Here is a 13,611-nt window from a genome sequence, read left to right on the forward strand (position 1 = left end):
CCTCCTGGTTCACAGGTCAATGCCAGTTGGACTTGGGTGTAGTTCTTTAAAATATGATTTTTACTTGTTTTGCTCTTAATAAATGACATCTTGAACTGTAACTAAAAGCTCTTGGCTGAAACTACTCTAATGATGTCTCCTGAATTATTTGGAACTGTCAGGAAGATGAGCACATAAGCTGCTGTCACCAATTCATCAGAGCTTAAGAGTAACCTGCCAGTGACCTCTGGCGCACACGCACCAGCCTGCTCGCTTCTGAGCTGCCAGGCTCTGCAGTGGTCCTGGTGGAGCATTGGCCTGGGTGCCTGCCCTGAAGAGATGTTGCTTTTTGGGGGTGATGGTATTTCCCTGGGATTGACCTGCACCCTGGCACCTCACACCAAGAGATTAGATCTAGAACAAAAGCCACTCAAAGGGTAGGTCTCCGTGGGCCTCTTCCTTCCAAATTCACTAGTTGCTAAACTTGAGTGAAGCCTTTCAGGTGTGAAAACTGAAGCCTGCTGAACAGGAGCGTTTTCTACCCAACCTGGGAGCAGCTGCTTCAGACGCAGTCCTGACCTTTGTGGATTCTTAAGGCTACAGCTAAGAAACCACATTTAATTCGCCTCCCATTTGAGCCACCATTCACTCTTCCTTCTTCCTTCCCTTCACCCACCAGGGAAGCCTATCCTCTGAGCCTCCCAGTTGTGTGTCCCCTGGGAGTCTCAGAACCCAGCTTCAACCCAGCCTGGGAAGAGGGGCTGTCACAGGGAGCCATGTCTGAACAGGCATCTTCAGGGACTCGCTGGTGGAGGTGGGTGGGCAGGAAACGGGCCATCTCCTACGTTTCCAGCCCACAGCACCATCTACCCCTTCATCTTCTGGAAACCTGGAGCTGGGTTTTCTATTTACCCTCTGAAGAAAATCAGTTCCAAGAACAGAATTGGCAGAGTTCCTAAAAGCTGTTAATACTCACCCTTCACTATTTTATAAATCTTCTCTAATGTGTCCCCTTACTAAAGACAAACAGACAAATTTCACATTCCCCTCTCCTTCCTTTTTTCCTCCCTTTCTTGTCTTCTACCTTCTCACTTCTCTCTCTGCCTAGTGGCAGGGGGAAGGGGTGTGTGAAAAGGTACATGGGTCTCAGACTTTCTGTTTATGCGCAGCAATCATTCTCAAGGCAACAATTTCCCCAACAACAGTGTAATTATGAAATATTACCCAAACACTTTGGGTATTATTGAATGTGCCATTTCTGGATCCTGGCCAAGGGCTTTGGCAGAAACAGGACTCGAAGGAGGAAAAGAGGGAGAAAAATTATGAACGTGTCTCCCCTTCAGCCCTGCTGTTGAATTAAACCACATGTGTGTTTTCTGGAAGAGCACAGCAGAGAGGAACAACTCCGAAGCACATGTTTCAGAGTAGAGGTCTTTTCTCCGGGATTTTTAAAATTAGCGGCTGAAACAATATCACATGAAGTCCAGGAGCATGTGGGAGTGATTAAGCACTGTTGCCATGTTTAGTAAGAGTTGTTAATCAGCACCTTACTACTGGCTACTTGGAAACAGGATCTCAGTAAACACGGAGCTGTGCTCAATAACTGAACCAGGGGTTGGGAGGACCCTGGTCATCAGCAGTAACACTTATCCTTGGACAAGAGTTGGAGTTAGTGAAACAATGGACCCCTTGGTAAAACAAACCCTTGGAGAAAAGGCCTCATCCACCGGGCTGTAATGATACATGCTTGGGGCTCGGGGGAAGGCATTTCTTCTTGCCTCTGGTACCAAGTTATCACAAAGAAGGTAGGCTGTGTTCAGTCCAATTGTATTCCAGCCATTCATTCATTTGTTCATTGATAAATTTATTCATAAATATTTTAAGTGGTATTTATTGAGTGACTACTATAAACACATACAAGAGACAATATAAAGATCCATTCCCAACTTTGGAAAATCTTACTAAACTTACTACCTAATGAAAACAGAAAACCTATAATTACAAAATGCTAAGTTAACAACACAAGACATGACACGGGGGAACATATGTAAAAAAGTAAAGGAAGAATGCAGAGAAGAAACTTGCAAAGACTTCGGAGGAGGAAGGCGAGATCACTGTGGTTCATTTTGCCCTGAAAGGAATGGGATTGAAGTTGGGCTGTGGGTGGATGGGAGCAGGGAAAAGAGGCATCCTAGGGAACACAGGCCAACACTGTAGTGTGGTGAAATCCCTCCTCTTTTGCTCCATTCATGTGTAAAAGCCAGGCAAGAGCTCAGCCATCAAGGTCAAGGCTGATCAGATGAGCCTGACATTGATGAGAGCTGCCAGAAAGACTGGCCATTGATGATTAAGCTAAAGTGAGGCCATTCATCTACTCTGGTGTCCTTATAAGAAGAGCAGACACCAGGTGCACATGCACAGAGAGCTGACCCTGTGAAGAGGCAACGAGAAGGTGGCCATCGGAAAGGAGAAACCAAACGTGCTAACACTTTGATCTTGGACTTCTGGCTTTCAGAGCTGTGAGAAAATTAATTTCTGTGGTTTAAGCCACCCCATTGGTGGTATTCTGTTTAGGCAGCTCTAGCAGACTAATTCATATTGCTTTTCACATCTTATCTGCTGATGTAAATTATATGTAAATATCCATTAATCCATTAGTGGATTATAAAATGTTAATCCATGCTTATGTTCCCAGGATAGACCAAAGTTATTTAGGATATATACTTAGATCACTTAATTTAGGATTTTTACATCTATGTTCCCAAGTAATATTATCCACAATTTCCTTTATTATGTTGGTTTTATCTTGTTTTAGTATTAACAATAAAGTAGTCTCTATAAAATGAGTTGAGAATCATTCTGCTTTTTATTTTATGAAAAATTTTAAATAACATTCAGCAGAATTTGCCTATAAAATCACTGAGCCTGGTAAAATGTGTGTGTGTGTGTTGTGTCTGTGTAGTGTGTAGTGTGTGTGTGTGTGTGTGTGTGTGTGTGTGTATTGGGGCAGGGAGGTGAAAGAGAATAATTTTTTTTAAATAGTGACTCGGGCCTGGCTGGCATGGCTCAGTGGTTGAGCATCAACCTAGGGACTAGGAGGTCATGGTTTGATTCCCAATCAGGGCACATGCCTGGGTTGCAGACTTGATCCCCAGTGTGGGGAGTGCAGGAGGCAGCCAATTGATGATTCTCTCTCATCATTGATGTTTCTTTTCTCTCTCTGTCTTTCTCCCTCCCTCTCTCCCTTTCTCTCTGAAATCAATAAGAATATTTTTTTTAATTTTGTCTAGAATCATTATATAAGAAACAAATTGTATTTCGAAATTATATATTTATGGAGAGACACTAGAAGTACTTCCAAAATGGCCGAATAATAACCTCTGAAATCTGGTTCTTCATGAGAACACTGGAAAAGAGTGTCAAAATCAATCTTTTTAGAACTACAAAAATTAACTAAAGCTTGCACAATCAGAGGAACCTTTCATTGAAAAACAATTGAAACTCAGAAAGAACAACCTTCTGTTTTATGCCATTTTAATTTGTTCTAACCCCATTCTCTTCTCCCAGCTCTGCTACAGCCTTCAAAACCATAGTCTCACACTATGGTTGCTGTGAAAACCATCAACCTAGATTCTAGAAGCTATTAGATGGGGCAGAACAAATTTGGAGCTCCTCATTAGCCCCTTCCCCAGAGAATTATCACTGTTTGGCACACCTGGCAGTTCACTGAAAAGCTCTATTCTCAGAGATTGTCTATTTGATTGGATTGGAGCTTCCTCTATTTTTGAATAGCCCTACCCATGGCATTTGTAAAAGCAATCAGTGGCAATTATTTAAAATTGCAGCTGCCTGGGGCAGTGCTACTCTTGAAATAAGAGGCAAAAAAAATCTTAAAGGAAAAATTGAAGAATTTGATGTTCATAAGGGGTGTGGAAAGCTCTGACAAATTCCTGGAAGGTGGAAGGCCACGTGCATATGTAAGTCTGTGTACAAGTCCAAGGCAGATTTGAGAAGGCCTTAATCTGGTTGGCCTTAAAGCTCTGTGCAAGCAGGAAGAAACAGCTGAGGCAGAGTTGTGAAATGCCTGCTGAAGCATTGAAATTGTGCTCCAACACACACACACAGAGAATCCCACCACACAGGTTGGAGACATATTGGTTCATGGCATTTAAGAAAACCTCTGCCGAATCATCAGTTTGCCACTAAACAACCAAGCCAGGAATTCAGTGACTGCACACAACAAAGGATTCAGACTTTAAAGAATTAGTTCAGAAAACTCACAAAACAAATACCAACAATAATAAAGTGCTGGAAGGGGAGTGAATCTGAATTCCAGAGTTTACTATGTTATGTTATTTTAAATATTCAGTTTTCAATAGCAAAACAGAAGACATGCTAGTAAACAGGAATGTATGGTCCATACCCAGGGGAAAGAACGCAGTCTATAGAAACTGTCCCTGAGGGACCCCAAACATAGAACTTAATAGACAAAGACTTTAAATCAGTCATTACAAATATGTTCAAAACAAACTAAAGGAAACTGCATCTAAAGAAAAGGACAGTAAGAGAATGTTCCACCATGATAATGGCTTATAACATCAATACATTAAATATGCTAATTCAACCCAAATTATTTTATAGAGTCAATGAAATACCAGTCTAAATATTAATAGGTTGTTTTAATGGACTTAAAAAGCTAATTATAAACAATATATGGAAGAACTAGTAGTCAAGAATAGTCAAGGAAAATTTAAATAACAAAGTGAGAATGGGGATTGACTTACAATTGTGAAAATCTATTTTAAAATATATTAATTAAGAAAGAGATGTGTTGATATAGAAATAGAGAGGTGTAGAAGAGATTAGATAATAAAGAGGCAGCCCCATTTAAATATGGAATCTTGTTTTATGACAGTGAGTATTCAGCCTTCAGAAAATAGGAAAAGATAAACAAAATGGACCAAAATCCTGAAGAATCTGGGAAAAGGAAATCCAAATGACCAATAAGTATATGGAAAATGCCCAACCACGCCAGTAGTCAAGGAAATAAAATTAAAACCATAGTGAAAAACCATTATACTATCTAATAAAAGAGTAATATGCAAATTAACCATCACTCCACGACAAAGATGGTGGCGCCCATAGCGGCTGGGCAGGACGCTGGTGGTGTCACCCTAGCAATGTGAGTCCAGCAGGCAAGGGGGGCTGCCACAGCACCCAGCAGGGCCTGCTGGGCGGTGGCAGCGGTGACCCGCAAGCAGGCAAGCAGGGTGCAGGCAGCACCCAGCAAGGCCTGCTGGGCAGTGGCTGCGGCGACCCACTAGCAGGCAAGTGGGGCCCACAGGCAGCACCCAGCATGGCTTGCTGGGTGGTGGTGGCAGCAACTGGGGAGTAGGCAAGCGGGGCCACAGGCAGCACCCAGCAGGGTCTGCTTGTCCATCCCTGTGGTGTGGAGCAGGCAGGCTCCGCAGAGAGCAGAGAACCATGGGGAATGGGCCCAAGCCATCAGTAGCACATCCTCTGAGGGCTCCCGAATTGGAGAGGATGCAGGTCAGGCTGAGGGACCTCCCTGCCTGCCACTGCCTGCACGAATTTTGTGCACCGGGCCTCTAGTATACTTATAAGTTTGCAAAAATCAATGTCTGACAATATGATAAATTGGCAAAATTATGAAAAACAATGTTCTGCTTTCAGGAGTTTAATTTGAACAACCACTTGATAGATTGACCTAACAACATACAGTCAAGTTGAAGATGTGCATACTCTGCAACCCAGCTACTCCATTTCTAAGAATATATCTTGGGAAAGTTGTTACACAAGTTTCTCTATGTGCTCAAAGTGCAAAACATTTCTAAAAGCACTGTTTGTAACTGGAAAAACTGGATACAGTCCAAATTTTCAAGAAATCTGTCTTGTGTGCTACTAAATTCTCGACACTTAGAATAGTGCCTGGCACATAGTATTGCTCAGTAAATATTTATTGAATCAGTAAATCAATGTAAAAGTAGACAAGCTTGCAGAAAGACATTCCCACATCCCTCTATCCATCAGAAGTCTAAGTTGGAAAGGAGAACATTCGAAAGAACTTTCAATGCTGTCTCTTAGGCTAGTACAGTCTGGGATTCATCTCCTCAAGGTCTAGTAATTTGTGATTTATCTCTTCAATTGCAACATGTAAAGGAGCTTTCTTACAGCTACTCGTTTTTCTGCCTCACTTTATTCCTACCAAAAACAGCTTCTACAGTCTTCTGGGGGGGAAAGAAAAACAAAACAAAAGTTTCTTTTAAAACAGTCATCTTCATCACCTACTGAAAAAAAGATTTTTCACCAAAATATATCTACACCAACCTAACCACAGTTTCTAAAATTTAATATCATTATATGCCCTTAATTATGCCACCAGGTACAAGTACTTCTAATGCCATATTTGCCAACAAAACTGAATGAATAGTGTGGGATCCTGATAGTTGGGCCTTGTGGCACTACAGATCCCAAGTCACAATCAGGAAACTCCAGTGAGGACACTGATGCTAGAAGGCCCCCTTGACCCAGTCCTTTAGGATGACCAATTGCAGTTAGTTGCACAAAATCCCTGGTCCCAGTGTCTCATCCTGGGTACAGAGAAAAGCTGTCTGGTGAAATTCAAACCACTCATAAGTGATCAACATGAGCTATCTGCCTGCAAAGCAGAGGAATCACACAGATACTCAGAAGGCTTGGCTATGCTGCATGCAGCTTATCCAGGAATTCTCCACATGAAAGAACTGGCGAGAAGCTCTGTCTGTTGGCCAGGATTTAATCCTGAAATTGAGAAGAAAGCAGAAGAGTGAAACATGTAGCAAACTAGCCAAAGGATGTGATCAAGAAGCCTGGGCAATCACCTATATTTTTTTCCTCAGGGATAACTGAGGAAGGATGTCTTGGTTTTGCTCTGCTTCTTTTGCGGATGGCTCCTTTATGTGGTTGAGTATAGCTCCTGCCATATCAATCACTAAGCCAGTGACAAGCAGACATGGTGGTTTCTGACTTGGGATCTGCATTTATCTTACGGATGCATCTCTGAACTGTCTCCATTCCTTCTTAAAGTCTTTACTCACACTGTCTTAGTACAAAGGTATTACGGATATTCTCTAATGATTTGTTGAAGGGGACTAGCCAAGAAAACGTGTCTGGTTTCTCATTTCAGATTTAACAACTGGAGTCATACTTGCTGAATTATTGAAGAGGAAGCATCTCAAATCTCGCCTGTTATTTCCAGTCAGATGACACGTTACAACACAATCAAGAATATATTCTGAATGCTGCTTAATGACACTCTTTCTGCACCTATTGTATTCTCATTTTTACCACCAATATTGGCATTGTAGGAACCATGGGAAATGAATCAAGACGTGGGCTCCTGCCACCAAAATTATGTCAAAGTCAGTGACATGCAAAATCCATAATCAGACCAATGCAGCGTTGTCACAATAAAAGCTTTTTGTGGAGCCCTGAGCACCCACCATTTAGATAATTTCTCTCTAATCTACACATCTCAACAATATAGTCTTTTCATCTCCATATGTACAAGGTAAGGAAATGAGCTTAGAAAGATTAAGTTACTTACCCAACGTCAACAAGCTACTAAAATAGAATTACAATCCAAACACAGGTCTATCTTCCCCCAAAACTCATTGCACTAAGCATAACAGTCTTTGAAATATATACCCATAGCCCCCTTTTGAGGAAACTTCTCAACCCACTGCACCCATTTAAGGAATAAACCTTTGATACTTTCTTGTATGTTGCCCTACTGTGAACAGGTTGTTGGTACCTCTGGCCAAGCTGATTGAAGCAGGGGTTAGTCCCGCCCCTTGGCCAGCCAGGTTGGCCAGTCTGTATGTTGAAAAGTGGCCTATCAAATATCTCAAACCAAAGAGCATTGCACAGAAAGAATAGTGATGATTCACTTGACCCAAGCAAATTCTCTTTTTCTTGAATTTTAGCAAGAGATATAGGAAGAGAGAATCAATAGCTAGTTTGGGGAGAAAGGGAGAGCACTTAAAAAACATACAGAGAGAAAACATCGAAAGAAGACAAGCCATGAACGTCCAAGAGTAAGCAGAATCAGTGAATAAGCCAAAGATCTGTCAACAGAAACAAACATACATAATGAGTGGAGGAGGAGATAGGTGATTGGTAGTCACCTGGCTGCTAGAAGCAGAGAAAGTCATTCTGAGTCACCATAATTGTAGGGCACCAATAAAAGCCAAGCCTTGAGAGGAAAGGGTAGAAGATTACCTAGTGACTATAACTGCTTCTTTCCAGTTCCAAAACTATGTTCCTATGTCTCTGGGGTCAGCATATGGCTCTTTCCAGAGACATCATGACAGTTGTGTCTCCCTTACTACATCCTTGCTCTAAATCCCCGTTCCTGGAGTCACTAACTGACCAAAGGAGGCAATCTAATATACACCCTCTTTCCCTAACATCGTGTTCCTCTCTGTGTTGAGCAACCTCAGAGTGGTCTCCTGCTCCTACTCTTCTCCTAAGCTGGCTGAGTCCTGAGACTCACTGGCATCCAAGAGGAGACCTCTGGTCACAGCTGCTAATGATGCAGATACCTGGCATTTTCATACAACACAGAGACCGCCTCAAAACAGTGTCAAAAGATTTAACTAATGGAAAAGGGATGGGTGGTTCCCCATTTTGCTTTCTGTTTCTTTCTGGGATTGTGGGCATTCGTTCCTTTGAGGTCCCTGAAATTGTATGCTCTGCAGGCCCTCCTGAGTTTTGCCTGAATGAATGCATAGCTATTCTTGAAGGTCTGCTTGCCTCCTGAGTCTTCCTTGCTGCTCTGATACAGCCAAAATTAAGAAGAGGATCGTCTCGTCAGGAATAAGGTTCAGAGAAGGGAAATGAGCAAGGGTCCAAAACTCCATTGGAGACCCAGAAAAAAGGGAATTTATTATAAAACATGCCCTTCCTCCTCCTAAGAGCTTTGAAATCTGCCTCCAAAAGAGATGAGGAATTCTCATCTGCCCTAACTTGAGTCAGAAATGTCTGCCAGCAGCTCGCTCAGGCACAAAGGACCAGGCACATCGTTCAAACTATCTTTGAACATCAAAGAGCCCATGGCCTTCTGGGTGAACTTGGAGGAAAGGGGAAACAGGGAAGCTCAGGGCCCCTGTGTTGATGGTATAAAGATCAAACGGGACCCAATGAAACATAATGCTTCCCTTTATCTCCTGACTCCAAGAGTCTTCAAACTGCCCGCCATGCCCCAAAGCTGGGGAATTAAGAAGGAATTGAGGTGTCTTTCTTTATTTGGGGAGACAGAACAATGCAGAAATATAACTCCTAAGAAAAGCCTCCTTAAAAAATCCTAGGATTTTCACTTTCCATGTTCTGAGGGCAGCTTTTTCTTCTGAAAAGTCTTACCCCATCATTGCATACCACTTGCTTCCTTCCCAAGGCCCTGGCCTCTCTGTCACTTTCTCTTGTGACTCAGCACCCAGCATAGTGCATAGCAGAGAGATAGCACTATGAGTATTTACAGAGTGAAAGAGTAATAAAGAAATTAGTGTCATCCAGCTGGTGTGGCTCAGGGATTGAGCATCAATCTATGAACCAATTTATGCACAGTGTCTGGTGCAAATGTTTGATTCCCTATCAAGGCATATGCCCGGGTTGTGGGCTCAATCCCCAGTAGGGAGCGTGCAGGAGGCAATAAATCAATGATTTTTATCATGGATGTTTCTGTCTTTCTCTCCCTTTCCCTTTCTCTTGGAAACCAATAAAAAGTATTTTTTAAAAAAAAGAAATGAGTGTCAAATGTCTTATTTGAGGGGCAGTTGATAAGCACGGTCATTCTGCATTGTGTCCTTCTGCTCAATTTCAGTCAGTCTATACTGTACACCAACCACATGCCTATGCTCGTGCAGAGGCAAGAAAAACTTCACCCACAGCACCTACACCAGCCGTGGGCAAACTACGGCCCGCGGGCCGGATCCGGCCAGTTTGAAATGAATAAAACTATTGAAAAAAAAGACCGTACCCTTTTATGTAATGATGTTTACTTTGAATTTATATTAGTTCACACAAACACTCCATCCATACTTTTGTTCCGGCCTCCGGCCCAGTTTAAGAACCCATTGTGGCCCTCGAGTCAAAAAGTTTGCCCACCCCTGACCTACACCATGAGCTTCTAATGTACCTAAAGAGATGGCATGTGAACCCAATTACAGAAATGTGTGTGGATTTTCAAACTACCATAGAAGGAGCACTAGTTAAAACTGCCAGTTTCCCAAGCCCCTCTTCCCAGGGCTTCTGATTCAGAGAGAGCCCCCAAACTGAAATTGGAGCCAACTCCCTATGCAACGCAGAGGCTAATATAAACCAGTCCACTCTCGATGAAACACTAACTTGTCGGGGGAAATAGACTCACTGGGTAGGCACTGAAGACCTTGCCTGATCTTTTCGGCGGTCTTTCCCATTAGTCCTGGAAGCCTTGCCAGCCGCCTCTCCATCCCCACTCCTGAACTCATTGGTGACTCTGAGCTCCGGGTTCCACATTGTATGGATGGCCCACTTGGGTGTCAGAACAGGCATTTCTGGCAAAATGACAAAGAAGGCTCAGCGAAACCACTGCACGGGAGCTAAGCAGCATCCTGGGAGAACCCAGTCCGTCCCCTCCCTCACGGCCCTGCTTTCGCTCTTTCAGGAAGCTGTAAGGGAAGGTGCAGCCAGGCACAACAGGCTGGGTGGGCAGAGGTGAGGGGCACTGTGAGGATGGGCTTGCCCAGGTCACAGAACAACAGCCAGTGGTGGTAAGAAGGCCCATGGGCAGGGCATGGAGGAACTCATTCATGAGCACTTTGGAGACAACCCTAGGAACTCCCGGAAACACTGGAGAGGAGGTGGCGTAGGGTCACAGGGTCATCAGTAGAGCACAGCCATTAAATTTGTGTCATTACTGCTTGTTACCCCAAGTGAGCAAAATTCTAAAAATGCATCTCATCTCTAAGCTTCTAATATCCTTGCCATCAATAACCTATGATCCAGCAATAGTGTGTGTGTGTGTGTGTGTGTGTGTGTAATTGCTCTCCAGTTGCATTGAGGTAATTATTCTCTTTTGTGTGAAGTCACCAGCATCTTTAGAACAATAGTTATCATTTTTATGAATACCTAGTTTAGAGAATTGGCATAATCCTGAAGTGCTAGAGAGCTCTAAAGCTGACGGTTTAGAAAAGAAAGCGTCGCAGTGGAGAATATAGCGAAGGGTAGTAGCAAGTGTTTAGGCTCTGGGTTTAGACAGCACTGGGTTCAGATTCCAGCCGTCACTTACTCGCTGTAGGATCTCAGGCAATTACTTAACCTTCTCAGTTCAGTTCATCTATGAAACAGAGAGTGCTGTGCCTACCTTGGACAGTTGGCAGACTTCGAGAGAATTTATGCACAGTGTCTGGTACAAATAGTTGATTAGCAGGCCATCCCCATGTTGTTATGGAAACACTTTCCATGTGAAAGACCTTGAGACAACACTTGAAAGATGACTTTGACTATTCTAATGCTCTATGCATCGAAACTTGAATCTTATCTGCATTTGCATCCAAATTTGTGAAAGTTAGACAAGCATAGGAAATACAGAAAGTGAGAAATGGGGAAGGATGCATTCCTAGACCTTAAAAAAGGCAGATTTCCAACATTTTAGGTCTAACCAGAGAAATTCCGCAGGGCTAGAATATGAATGGGCCAGATGATTTAACCAAGCTAATTAATAATAAAGTGTTTACTGAGTTATAAGTATAATAGCTATCAAAAAGTTGGTTCATTACTACTGCTTGAGATAACACATACGTTTTATGTTTGGCATTGGCCCTGTAAGCTCTGTTGGTGTCTTACCCCACCAAGCCTAGCAAGCCTGAGTTCTGCCAGTTAGCCTTATTCTTTAGAGAAAAACAACTTCATTTGTTTCTTCTTTCCTTTCTCTTAGTATTTGTAACAGAGGAATTCAACCCAAGGCAGGAACTGAGGAGGGCAGTGGGGCAGCCTGAAGCTGTACCACCTACCTCCAGGCTGGCTTAGACCTACATTTTTTTTTTTAAATATATTTTATTGATTTTTTACAGAGAGGAAGGGAGAGAGATAGAGAGTTAGAAACGTCGATGAGAGAGAAACATCGACCAGCTGCCTCCTGCACATCTCCTACTGGGGATATGCCCGCAACCCAGGTACATGCCCTTGACCGGAATCGAACCCGGGACCCTTCAGTCCGCAGGCCAACGCTCTATCCACTGAGCCAAACCGGTTTCGGCAGACCTACATTTTTGGTACTGGTTTGGGGCTTCTAGAAACTTAATCTGGGAGCTCCAGGCAATGGTTTGGATTGGGAACAGCAAGAAAAAAGATAACAAATTTATTGATGGCTCCAGCCACAGATGAGACAAAGGAAGTTTGCTGTTCAGAAAGCCAATTCTTCCAGACATGGGGCCTTAATGCCTTTGTTAGCACTGGGTACATTGGGTGCTGACTTGGCCTCTCTAAGGCCTTGCCTTGTGGCTGGCACAGCCCCCAGATCACTGCACTGCTCCTGTCCTCCCAAGGACCCCTGAATTCTCACCGGCTCCATGCAGTGTTCTCATCCAGGAAGAAACAAGAACTCTCATCCCAGTCCCCACTCTGCTCAAACTCACTCTGCCCACACCTCTTTCCCCAGTTCCCACCATTTTACTGGTCGTTCACTTCTGACTTAATCATGGACTCTTAAATCTACTTGTTCGTGACTCCCAGAGTGCCAAGCATAGGTGCTGTGTGTTTCTTGACTATTTCAATCAGTATTTATTAGGGTGCTCTGCCTCTGGAAAGGGAAGTCTCCACAATCATGAGTGTTTAATTTGTGCATATTCTTTTTCAGAAATGTAATTAGATACTTTCAAGCAAATAAATAGCTAAACTAGGTCAATACTATGTTTTACTAAGTTATTGAGAATGATATATAACAACCAATGAATTTATGGGAAAATTTGCAATTCAGATTTTCCTAATATACAAAAAGCATTGCAAAATTAAGAGATAAAACCACAACAGAAAAATGTGCAAAGGGTAGGAATAGAGAGGTCACAGAAAAAGAAATAAAAATGGATCTTAAATATAGGAAAGTGGACTCAACCTCATTCATAATAAGCGAAAAGCAACTTAAAATGATGTCATCTACAATTTTTTGCCTGATAGGCGCAGATAAAAAAATTTGATCAACATACCTTGTTGGCAACTTTGTGGACAAGGGTGTGGGAAAATGCAAGCTCATAAGTTGCTGGGATATAAATTGGTACAACCTCTCTAATATGTAATTTGACTATATTCATAAAAATTTCAACTATAAATACCTTTGACCTAGCAACTCCACTTGCAAGAAATTGCCAAACACATGTATTCTCACATACACATGAGATAATATAGGACAAGATTATTCATTGTATCACTGTTTATAATAGCAGGGAATTGGAAAAAGAACCTAAATGTTCATTAATAGGGAACACTGCTTAAGTAAATTATGGTACATCCATATAATCCTCCTATATAATAAAAGGCTAATATGCAAATTGACCAAATGGCAGAACAACTGATCGCTATGATACACACTGACCACCA

The sequence above is a fragment of the Myotis nattereri genome, assembly GCF_964212035.1.
Source record: "Myotis nattereri genome assembly, chromosome: 2".
In the NCBI taxonomy this organism is placed as follows: Eukaryota; Metazoa; Chordata; class Mammalia; order Chiroptera; family Vespertilionidae; genus Myotis; species Myotis nattereri.